This window comes from Brassica napus, chromosome A9, assembly GCF_020379485.1.
Source record: "Brassica napus cultivar Da-Ae chromosome A9, Da-Ae, whole genome shotgun sequence".
NCBI classification, from domain to species: Eukaryota; Viridiplantae; Streptophyta; class Magnoliopsida; order Brassicales; family Brassicaceae; genus Brassica; species Brassica napus.
In genome coordinates, this window is record NC_063442.1 from 30,029,256 (window position 1) to 30,041,999 (window position 12,744).

The 12,744-nt window shown below is 28.2% G+C and overlaps 2 long non-coding RNA genes across 2 annotated transcripts; one reads left to right on the forward strand and one right to left on the reverse strand.

Annotated features, from left to right (window-relative positions):
- The first annotated feature begins 933 nt into the window (after nt 1-933).
- LOC106449252 lies at nt 934-7,056 on the forward strand. The gene is made up of 6 exons (XR_007316357.1): nt 934-3,442; nt 3,594-3,686; nt 3,780-3,835; nt 3,934-6,182; nt 6,276-6,625; nt 6,780-7,056. It is a non-coding gene; the product is annotated as an uncharacterized LOC106449252 (long non-coding RNA).
- Nucleotides 7,057-9,174: 2,118 nt separating this feature from the next.
- LOC106351532 lies at nt 9,175-10,372 on the reverse strand. Its single transcript, XR_001271309.3, has 3 exons — nt 9,746-10,372; nt 9,562-9,633; nt 9,175-9,392 (listed from the first exon to the last, which is right to left on the reverse strand). It is a non-coding gene; the product is annotated as an uncharacterized LOC106351532 (long non-coding RNA).
- Nucleotides 10,373-12,744: the final 2,372 nt, after the last annotated feature.

Sequence of the window (12,744 nt, forward strand, 5' to 3'; positions counted from 1 at the left end):
TATTATTTATGAAGTGATTTAGCTTATTTGTCATGATTTCCATGATTTTAAGTAATTTTACTTATTTGTCATGTTTTAATTATGTTTAAGCTGAGTCATTAATTTATTATTAGTTTTTAGTTGAGTCCATAATTTATTAATTTAAATAATATAACTATAAATATGTAATTAAATATATAACTATTTTGATTTTGCTTATTTGTCAGGTTTTTCATGATTTTAGTCAATTTTGCTTATTTGTCATGTTTTATTAGGTTTAGCTTAGTCATTGATTTATTAATAGTTTTAGTTGAGTTACTAATTTATTAATTTTAAAAAATACCCTTATTGAATCTTATATATAATTTAAACGAATTTAATTTTAATAATATTAATTTATATGTTATATTAAATATTTAGTTAATCTATACTATTATTTGTGAAGTAAATATTTGGAATCGAGCTCTCACATTAAAAGTTAGAGTGGTTAATAACGTTTATACCCTTAATGAATAAAATGTATAACTAAATTAAAAAAATGATATTTTCATTTATTTGATTAGATAATTGATTAAAATTAATAATAGTAAGAATTATCCAAAATCTAAAAATATAATTTAAAAAAGAGATAATTTATGTATATATTGTATTGTTATCTGAAAAAGTCTTTTAGTAAAAAGTTAAAAACATGAATTATATAACTAAATATTAATCAAATAAAATTCGTAATTATATAACTAAAAATAAAATATTGAATTATCAAAAATAAAAAAATATAATTAAAAAAAAAAAGATAATATATATATATATATATATATTGTATTGTTATCTGAAAAAGTATTTTAGTAAAAAGTTAAAAACATAAATTACATAATTACATATTAATCAAATAATTTTTTTTTAATTATATAATTAAAAATATAATGTTAACCAGGTCAATTTATGCTGATGGGTAATGTGTTGACACATTGACATCGAGGGGACAAGTGATTGAATCGGATCGCCCGTGTTTTGTAATGGTTAGAGATTTGGACCCACCCATCCACCAAATATTCACCCATTTGTAAACGGACAATAAAGCAAATGTGTCATAGATAATCAACACATTACCCATCAGCATAAATTGACCTGGTTAAGAGTCCCAGCCCTACAAGTTATAATTGTATAAACAGCCTTTTTTTAAATAGTAATATTTTAGCTTTCCATTTAGGTAGGTGGAAATTAAAGATCTTCCATTCAGCAGTGTGATGTTGAGGTCCAATTTGTTTCAAAAGGTCGTCTGGTGATCTCTTTATACTAGTCATCACTCATCAACCATTGTCATGGTTGTCAGTTGTCACTGCTTGCATCCCCATCTATATTTCCCTCAGGTTTACTATCAAATTCATACAAAAATAATCTACCGTTTGCTTCTTTTTCTCGTGAATAAATATTATAAACTAAATCTTAATTATTTCTAAACCTTCTAGGACTATACTTGTCTCTCTGGAAAACATGTATGATCTTGAGCAAAAATCAACTACTCAGTCTACGTCCATAAAGAGGAATCAATAATACTAAAACCATAACTAACCTTCGTGGTATCCCTTGTCAAAATAAAATTCACAACTATGTTTATGGTTTCAGCTACAAAAAAATACTCTATTTATTATTTGAGAAACTGAAATTTAAAATACTATCTTCAGTGGATTAGATATTTGTTTATGGATTTCTCCTCAGATATGTTGAGCTACGTTCTTTTTCAAATTAACGAAAGAAGAAGCCTATATACATATCACCTCACCTCTATGGTAAATAACTTGTAAATCGTTTTAGTATACCAGTTGGTTTTTGAGTCTTTTGCTATCGTTGACATTTTCATAGCTCCATTATCTCTCGAGGCTAAGCTTAAATGGCTTCTTCAAAAAAGTGTGTATACTTTGAATTATTTACGTCTTATTTCTTGTTCCTCTAACCAAACATAAAGAAAACTTACATCTATATAAGTTTTCATGTTCTACATTTTATACGTTCTTTGGTTCCTGTATGTTACAGCATTTTCCCTTAATCACCTATCTTTACTTTTCATCAACGTCACTTTGGTTTAATAACATTTCATTATCAATTCCTGTTTGCATACCGGTTAAAGGGACACATGTCTAGTCCAATAATAATAACAGTATTCCTCTTTTAAATACAAACTTTGACATCCCTTATATACTAAAGTGCAAGTTGCCTAGCAAATCAGAAATTGACATGTGGCAAATTTTTGTTAAAAAAAATTGTGCCAATAAAAAAATACATGTTTCGACTCCCAATATTTCTAAAACTGTAAATAAACTAAATTTCTAGAATTTCTCAGATCACCAGCACGTTCGATTCAAATAAAATAAATAATTATCCCTAAAGTTCAACACGTTCTTATTCCTAAATTTTCTCATACTAGTTTTCAGTTTCAACTCTTATATCACTTTTAAGCAAATACTTTTAATCTCTATCTCTATTTTTCTCCATCGTTTCTTCTTCATCTTTCTCTTTGTGTTTTAACTTTTGAATGTAGCAAAGAACTCTACACAAGTTTATGTCTCACTTTTTTCACATTTATTATTCTCTACTTTACAGTTTAACACTCTGATTTTTTAAATTTTTGTGCATGATTCAGGATGAAGGTGGTATTTAAGAATATTCATGTTTCAAAACTTCATTCTTAAGAAGAAAGAAACCCATGCTTTGTCAGCAACTTAGAAAACTGTAAGTATATCTGAATCTACTATGTATAAACTGAGCAGTAACAAATCTGTTTGTTACGGTTTGACTATTGTACAAATATGTTTTCGTATAACAACATATTCAACTATATTGTCTTATCTTTTAAGCTCTAGGTTAGTTTTGGATGCAGAGGAAAATGAAGGTGATAGAGAAGAATCTAAAAATGCAAATTCAAAAAAGTAATCTAAAATGTGTTTTTTTTTTATTGAGCATTCATCTTTTTACTGGGTTTGGATATCAAACATATCATTTATATACTAAATCACAAGTCACATGAGCAATAACATTTTGACACATGGTATTAATTTTACAAAAAAAAACTAAAAACAAATAAGAAAAAACAACCGATTAAAAAAATATTCTCCATCCCCTATTTTTCTGCAATTTCAACCATCTAATTCCTAAATTTTCTAAATTTTCTGAAACTTTCACCCACGTTTCATTATCAACTGTTTTCTTCTGTATATTTCCAGCTTTAAATATCATTTCCAAAACTTGTTAAAACGGTCAAAAGAGTAAAGAACTTCTGCTCTTCCTTTTGTCCATTTTTCACAGTTTCTTCAAAAGCTCAAACTCCACCGTATTCGTCAGATAATATATGAGCCCAAACAGTAAGATAAATCAGAGTAGAAATGACACTTGTGTATACTTCTGTTTCACAGATTCTAAAAGGAGACAAAGCTAAATGGGAAATAATTTTTTATCAGCAACAAAGGTAAGTATTTACCTTCTTTTTACTTATAAATTGGTTTTAATATTTGTTTTGTGACTTCTCTTTAGAAAAATTATGTTAACTATATTTCTCTAATGCAGTAGAGTTGTATATATTGTAGAGCTGATTCCAATGCTAAGTTTTGATTTTTCAGAGTGAACTTTAGAGGAAAGGATGATACTTTAGGGTATGCACACCGTTGCTAATATTTCTGCTGCTGTTGCGGAGATAACTTGGCTGGAAATATGTAACTTTCTTTATATCTCTCTTTAGTCTCACTTCCAGTTTTCTTGAGAGAGGTTTCTCATTTTTTCACATTGTTTCTTTCTTTGTTTGTTAGGAATCAGCGCATGAGAAAGATCAGAAGTATAAAGAAGGCAAATTTGTTCTGGAAAGGTAACATAGTCTCTTCTGAAAAGTTTCTCTTGGTCCATAGTTTCAGTCATTTAGTCAAAAAAAAGAAAATTATGTTAACTATTTAGTATTCACTACAGATGGAGAACACTACAGATGGAGAAAATGAGAACACGTTGAAATTATGAGTTCACCCGTCACCCGTGAGCTTGCAGAAATATGTTAAAATAACCAAAAATCAGTATTTTAAAAGTATTATCCCAGTTTATTTAAAAATACTTAAATATAATTTGCATTCCCAAATACATTTTTCTCTTCAAAGATCCAAGTAAATTTTTGCTATTTTACAATAAAAAATAGACAAATGAAAACAATAAAGCCATTAAAAATATTAAAAATATAACGTGTTTGAGAAAATTATGAAGAAAAATCTTAAATGCGTTTATTGTAGCATTTAAATATGGATATTCATTTTCATAATTGATTTTTCTATTGCACCTCACTCTTTATGTTAGGTCTCAAAATATCAAAAACAATAAGTATTATATTTTCAATTATATTTTGTCATAATCTATCATAAATTTATTTGTTGTATTTAAAATAAATATGCTTAACTTAATGGAAATTTACAACAAAAAACAAATTAATGAATCAAATATAACACTCTAAACTATATTTTATGTGTTGTATATATCTCAAATTTTAAACATAAAATACTTTCTACATATTCTATTTTGAACTATTTTCCGTTTACAAAGTCTTTATTTGAATGCAACTATTTTATGCAATTGTTATCCATATTTATAGAATATTTAATTAGTATAATCATCTTTTGATTTATAATTCTGAAATTGCAGTTTTATCATCAAATAATTTTAAAAACAGTTATTTTGATTTGTGCGTAGCACGAGGGTAACACTAGTGTATAAATATTTTCAATACAGTTTAATGCTTTTTTCTAATTTATTTTTGTTTCACTTTTATCATATCAAAAGCTATCTGTGCGTAGCACGGGGGTGGTTATACTAGTTTTCCTAAAAGGGTAATTCGACAGTACTATTTCATCTTCCTAATCTTTAATGTCATTGTTTCTGTATTTTCTGAATCACATACTTCGAGATTGACACATTTTTCCATTAAACTCACTTTATATGTCTTGATTCGTCATTTCTTTACGTTTTCAGTGAGTTTACAGAGGAACTAGATTTTTTGTTCTAAATCTTTTTGAAAAAATTAATTTTACATTTGTGTTATTTTTTGTAATAATATTTGTGTTTAATATTAATTTAATATAATTTTTAGTAACTATATTAAGTATGTCAAGTTGCATAACTATGCATTTGTGCTTTATGCATTTCAGGAATTAGTTTTAACTTTATTCCTAAAGCTTGCAACATATTATATTTTCTTAGTAGTTATTTAACATAATTAGTCAAGAATATTCGTACCCAAAAACTTCTGACTCGGAGTCGACCTGAAAATCAAACTCTCATACTCTATTAGACTTTGCTTATATACTTGAACGTTTGTTAAAGTGTTATATCCAAAAACCAATATCAAAACTAATCCGCACCGAAATCTTTATAATATATTCTGTTAAATATATGTATACATTTGGTTAATATGGTTTTCACTAATTTTAAGTAAAATCACATTTAATGAATATTTTTTTAATCGACAACCTATTTAAAACCGATTAAATGAGTTTATATGGATATTTATTTCTATTAAAATCCATTTGAACCCATTACCATAAACACAATGGTGAACACAATAGTGGACACGTTTAATTTAATATATGGTTGAAGGTAAAAGCACGGGTGATTAAAAATTCATGTGAGAAGATCACAAAAGAAAAAATGATTCGTTGATAATATCAAACGGTTATTGAAAGGGAGTTGGGATTATACTTGTGGCCTTTATCTTTTTTGGTAAAATTTGTGGCCTTTATTTTTGGTAGTCCACTAAGGCAAAAGTAGTTATAGATATACTCTTACGATTCAAAATCTTTATATATAAAATAGGCTTTGTATCCCTCCTGGTGATGCCACATAGGATGCCAGCTAGGAAATTCGTTTCATACCATATCGACACGTGTCAAGAGGGAAAACCGCATCGTTTCATTAACGAAATTATGCAATACGTGTGGGTTTCTTTTGTGGTTTCAGATCTACTCAAATTTGTTTGGGCTTTTATTAAAACCCATAAAAACACAGAAGCTCTCTCATCGGACTCTCCGCCCGATACTCTCTGCCTCAGTTTTTTGTTTGTACATCCACCGCAAGTAAATATCTACTAGAGTTACGTAATCATTGAGAAATCCAATCGCCGACTTTAACGCAGGCATTAAGACCATTACTCCCTTGCTCAAGATCTCCTACTATAAAAGGTATGTTCTACACCTGAAAATTCATCACTCCAATATTTTCTATCATAAGATTTCCAGAAATCAATCTACCTCCTAATACTTCTGTGTATGCAGACGACAAGGAGAGTAAATGGCGGCGGGTGATGTGGTGGCAAAGTGGATTATAGAGAGGCGGAGATACAAAGGTGGTGATGATCGATTTATGATGAGGCCGCCCGTAGAGTAGATGTTGATGAAGCTGAATTCATTGTCGGGACTTGGAGAAAGTTGTAAAACCATTCACTCTCCCCCAAAATTTCATAAATAAAACCATTTACATCATATATCTTGATACACATCGATTTTTTTTTCTTCGTCGTAGACGAACCTAGCAGCAATAAATACGACTAGATTCGCAATCAACGGTTGCCGTAATCAGATAGGAAGTCCAGTGATTTCTGCCAGAGCTTTCATCATAAAAATAGGTTGTTATCTCCTCTGTTCTTATTCCCTCCTCTCTCCACATCTCCGTACGACATTATTGTTTTCTCACTCTCACCTCAATATCTTATCTTAGATCTATCTTCGATGTGCTTATATAAATTGAAATTTTGATTAACGGATCAAATGAAAAACCAGGAGAAGTAGCTTGGAGGAAAGAAAGGATGACGAAATAGAGAGAGAAGTGATTGAAACAGAGCATCAGTAAGTGGAAGAATCAAGAATTTAGAACAAAGTTGTGATTATTATTAGTCTTTGTATCGGATCTTTGTGGAATAAGTTAGTAATAGAGCTCTTGGTGTGCATCAATGGCGAGTTAGGCGATGGTGCAAGCTCCTCTCCAAGGTTTTACCGTTTTTATTTTCTGAGTAAAAACAACTCAAAAGTCAAAACAAATAAAAAGTATATTTGATCACACCCATATAAAATATAATGTACAAAATGATCGTATCTGAGATGACCTACCGAGGAAGGATGGTTGAGTTTGGATATAGCTTATCCTTTGCACATGATGTTTAAGTCTACAGTGAAAACGCCTATGAGACCATCAACCTCAGAATATCTAGATAATGATTCTTGGTCCTTATTGTAGATTCACATGGTCTAACTCAAAGGTGTTAAACTTTGTGCAGAAATGCAAAAAGCCTATGAAAAATTGAATGAGGCTTACAAGAAATTTATGGTGAGAACTATTAAAAGATTCAAACCAGCTGATGAAGTGAGAGGTTTCTTTTGTTTTTGAACTGTTAAATTCTTTTATGCCCTACGGTTCTTTCTACTGATACTTAGCGATTCTACCTACCATTGAAAAGTTTTGCCATTATATAGTCTAGAGGAGATAACAATGGTGATTTGCATTAGCTTTAACTTTTGGAACCTAAGTTTTTTATAAGCTCTCTTACATGAAAATGTTTTCAATAGTTATAGCAAGGCAAATGTTAGGATAACAAAACAAAGACCCAAAGCCGAATCAATTGATTCTGTCTTTCTTTGTTTTCTAACGTTTAAGGACATACAAACTTCACTAAAAAAAACTAACTGATTATGCAACTCACTATCTTTTGTGCAGCTCATCCAAGGCACATTTTCGTATCTAGACATAGAGTTAGACAAGTCAAAATTGAAAAAAAATTCAAGGTTTCGACTCTATTCTAACCTAAAAATAGAAAGTGGTATGTAACTAAAATAGAAATTTGGTATAGAAGTATATGATTTTATTAATTTATAAAATATTATTTTAAAACAATATTTTAAAATAGCATGAGAAAAATTTATAACAAATAATTTTGTTATTAAACAAATTTCAACAAAAGTTATAATAAGTTGCAAACATAACCAGTAAAACACTAAAAAATAATTAATATTTCATTCCAGATATACTTATGATTTGAAACAAATATATTCTAAAACATCATTTCCTTTTAAATTAGATAAATAATTATTATTTATGATAATATTATTTATGTAGTATTTTTAAATTGACATTTAATTATTTTATCATTTTAACCGATTTAGCTTGCAGTTAGACTAATTTATTATCATGAAAAATTAATTATTGTAATTTTTTAAAAACTTTAAACTTCTTGAATTAAATATATTAATATTTATTTAAACTTTAATTCTCTTTTATTATGTCAAAGTGAAATAAAATAATAACAAGATATATATTATTACATTTTCTAAATTATTTTTTCTAATTATGTTTCTCTGAAATAAAGAATAAAGAAGATTACAGTCATTTTAATTCAAACCAAAAATGATTATTCAAAATTCTATTCATTATTTATTTGTTTATAATATCATTTTCTCTATAATATTTTTTTAATTTATAATATTAATATAAATTCATATAAAATAGTGTTTATTATAATTTCCCGCCCGTAGGGCGGGCCGATCCTAGTAGTTACATATATACAAGTTGCTTAGAAATAACATTTATCAACAGGTCATGTTACTGTTTTTATAGAATAGATTTATCTTTTTATCTATTTTACTGACTCATAGTATCTCAAAAATTTATATATCTTTTTTATTATATATATATATTATATAAAACAGAAGTGATTTGGCTATTGTATGAATGACATGTGTCGATTTATATTTTTTTAAAAAATTAATTGTGTTTTTTCGGTTGAAAAGAAAATAATTAATCAAAAAAAGAATTATTTCGTATTGTTTCAACAAAACTGTTTTCCACTACACGTTAATTATCTCCCATTATCTTTAAGAGCATGATTATTGCAAAAACCCATACTAGGGGGTTCTTATTACTTTCTTAATGCTTTTAAGCACAAAAAGTGAATTAAGAAACAAGGTTAAGAAACTCAAACATTTAAGTGGTACATTGCAAAGTTCTTAAGTAAGGATTTAAAAAAAAAAACTATTAAACATTTTTATATTAAACTTAAACATTTTTGATTAATAGAAGATGAAATGTTTGCAAGATAGAAGAAGATGAAATGAGATGAATATTTGGAACAAGCGAAGGAAGTTTATGAAGAACAAGAGAAGGAAGTTTTGATTGTTTTCTGAATAAAGAACAAGCTTCTACTTTATACAACTTTCTGAATTACGTTTCGTTACAATGACCGTGACACAACAAAACAAGTGACACATAAGAACAAACACAACCAGACTAGAAAAAAAAGGCTTCATGATGCTCCCAATGCTCCACTCTTTCACAACCAGACTAGAAACAAAAGGCTTCATGTCCGTTACAAGGATGCTCCCAATGCTCCACTCTTTCACAACCTGCTCACAAACAGAAACAAAACATGAAACAGAGCTTAACATGGAACATAGAACACACGATGACAGAAGCTTGAGAACCATTCTTAATATGAAGCCAAACGTAGACATAAGCTTAAAATAGAGTTCTCGAGAAACTGTCAGTTAAAGTAAACAAACACACAAAACTGACCTGCTGAGCAATTCGTCCTAAAATATTATCAGGCTGTGAATAGACCACCTTTCATCTCATTGAACACAACACCTGAAATCAAGCACCAACGATGAGATAGGATGAGGGCGTAGACAAACAAAGAGATAACATCGACACTTATAAGTAGATGGAACTCTAAAATGGCATCAGTTGTAAATAAAACCTGCACTTTGTTTCTCTGATGCCTTCATCATCCCTGCAAGGAGATACTGGAACATCTAAAGATGATATGCCCTTTGAGGGATAAACGCACTCGCTGGAAGCAGTCAACAAATCCTCTCTGCAACCAGGCTGATCAATTATTCTGATAACAACATCAAAGGTTTATAATTTGAGGATGCTTGGCTCTATGAATATATGACCAAATATTCCCAAAAAGAGGTATTTTGTTTCCAGCCTTTATATGCAAGACAGATTTTGCTATAACACTGATGGACCTATAGAAACCTCTAATGAACGGATCAATAACAAGCAAGATCAGTTGAATTTCAGCAGAGACTAAAATGATAATTAAATAAAGAAAGAAAAAAAAACAATGAAGAACTCAGGAGTAATAGAAGAGTCAAATCTAGATTGGATTTCGATCGCTCTTCGGACGGAGATGACGAGAGAAGACGGAGGAGGCGCCGTGACGACCGAGAGAGACGTCGATCGTCTCTGACGGAGAAGACTGACAGAAGACATCGTCGGTTTCAGTTTCAGATCGCCGAATGAAGGAGAACTCACAGAGAAAACGAAACGACAGAGAAGAAGAAAAACAAATTGAATCCCTTTGTTTGCTGACACGTGTTCAAAAACTCCACTTAAAAACGTTTCCGAAAATCCTAATTTAAGGATCGGTAATTGCCCTTTTATTTACTTTTGATTTAATTAAATCACTCATTTTCTTTAAAAACCCGGTTAAGAAACAGCGTTAATTATGGTCTAACTTCTTTTGCTTCTTCTATATAAGTAACTAGGATAAGACCTGCGCCTTGCGCAAGATGAGTTTATTTGAATATATTATCGATAATTTTTTTATATATTTGATCTTTTTTTTCTCAAACATATATTTGATCATTTTATTTATACATATACAATATTTTTTGTTGTTATTATATAATTCCTTTCCGATGGGCTGGATCAATTTTTATTAAAAATTGTGGAATTAAATTATAATTAATATATCATAGATTGATCGGATTGGAAATTAAACAAATTATGACACAAAAACCTTAGTTTTTCTCACCGAACACATTTTTGAAAAAAGTGAACAGTATTGTTTCCACAGTTGAATTATTTAGACATTTATCTTCCATATTGTTTTGAAAGGTTTCAGATCAACCATCGAATTGATACATGCCATTTTAATGCTTTTAGTCGTATGCTTAAGGAAAACTTACATTTTTGTAATTTAAAGTTATTTAAAAAAATTAAAAATATAACATATAAGAAAAATATAACATATAAGATTTCCTTATTTTCATAATTTAAAGCCGCTTTAAAAAATTTAAAATATAATATATAAAGTTTTCTCATTTTTGTAATTTAAAGTCAATTTAAAATATATCATATAAGAAAAAAAATATTTTTTTATTATATGGTTAATGTGATTGTTTAATTTTTTTAATAATATAAAATTAAACAAAAATGAAGAGTGATGCAAAAATTGTTATCAAATCTTTATTATTCATAATCACAATTGTCATATATAAGTTAATCATATTAGGTAATTTCTTAGCTTTTATTTAAGGAAAAAATACACACTTCTTATATTTTGGGTTAATAAAATGTTCCGTGGTAATTGAATTTGAACCAACATTTTTTCAATTGATTCTTAAGCTGCAATGTAAGCTAAATTGTCATTTTAATTAAGTGACACCTAAGCATTGTCTATTTTTAATTAGTACAAACTAAATGTTACAATGTTTTAAATGATTTTAAATTAATATATAGGGGATATTGTTTTGAAAGGTTGCAGATCAACCATCGAATTGATACACGTCATTTTAATGCTTTTAGTCGTATGCGTAAGGAAAAATTACATTTTTTTAATTTAAAATCGTTTTAAAAATTTAAAATATAACATATAAGAAAAGAATCCAACATATAAGAAAAATATAACATATAAGATTTTTTTTTTGTAATTTAAAGTCGTTTAAAAAAAAATTAAAATATAACATATAAGGTTTCCTCATTTTTGTAATTTAAAGTCATTTTAAAATATTCAAAATATAACATATATGAAAAAGTCTATTTTTTATTATAAGGTTAATCTGATTTTTTAATAATATAAAATTATATAAAAATGAAGAAAGATACAAAAGTTGCTATTAAATCTTTATTATTCATAGTCATTAATTGTCATATATATGTTAATCATATTAGGTAATTCCGTAACTTTTATTTAAGTAAAGAATACATGCTTCATATATTTTGAATTAATATAATGTTTCTTAATAATTAAATTTGGACCAATATTTTTTCAATTGATTCTTAAGCTGCCATGTAAACTAAATCGTCATCTTAATTAAGTGACATCTAAGTCAGGTCTCTTTTTAATTAGTATAAGCTGAATGTCACAATTTTTTAAATGATTTTCAGTTAAATAGAAAGGAATTTTTTTAGGTTAACGTGTGCGACAAAATGACATTAACTAATACAGAAGCCTTGGTGCCAAAGTTTTCGTGTATTTTCCTTATCTTATCTTATGCAAATTGTATTTTCCTTATCTTACAATAATTTAATTTAGATTGAAGCTTTGGTTGTTAAGTTTTCGTGTATTAAATACAAAATTAACTCTTTTAACAGATACACAATTTTGCTTATCAAGGCCAATAAATTCGATAAATATTTCATCCCTCAAAAACGAACAGTGATTCTTAATTGTTATTTTTATTAAGGAAATCTACATTAAAGTTAACAATTTTCCTGTTATTCAATGTCCATACTTACCCACCACCATTAATTTGCATTGTCCAACAGATTTTTTATTGATTATGCTTCGGTTCAATGAAAATGGATGCCACAGTGAACCAACATAGACATTGCGAAACCGTGTTCCATAATTTGGTTTTTTAATTTAACTAAACGACCACAAAATGACAAATGAGTACTGTTCTTGAGTTTAACAATCGGTTTGTAAGGCAAGACAATTGTGTATCAACAATGCATACTAATTAA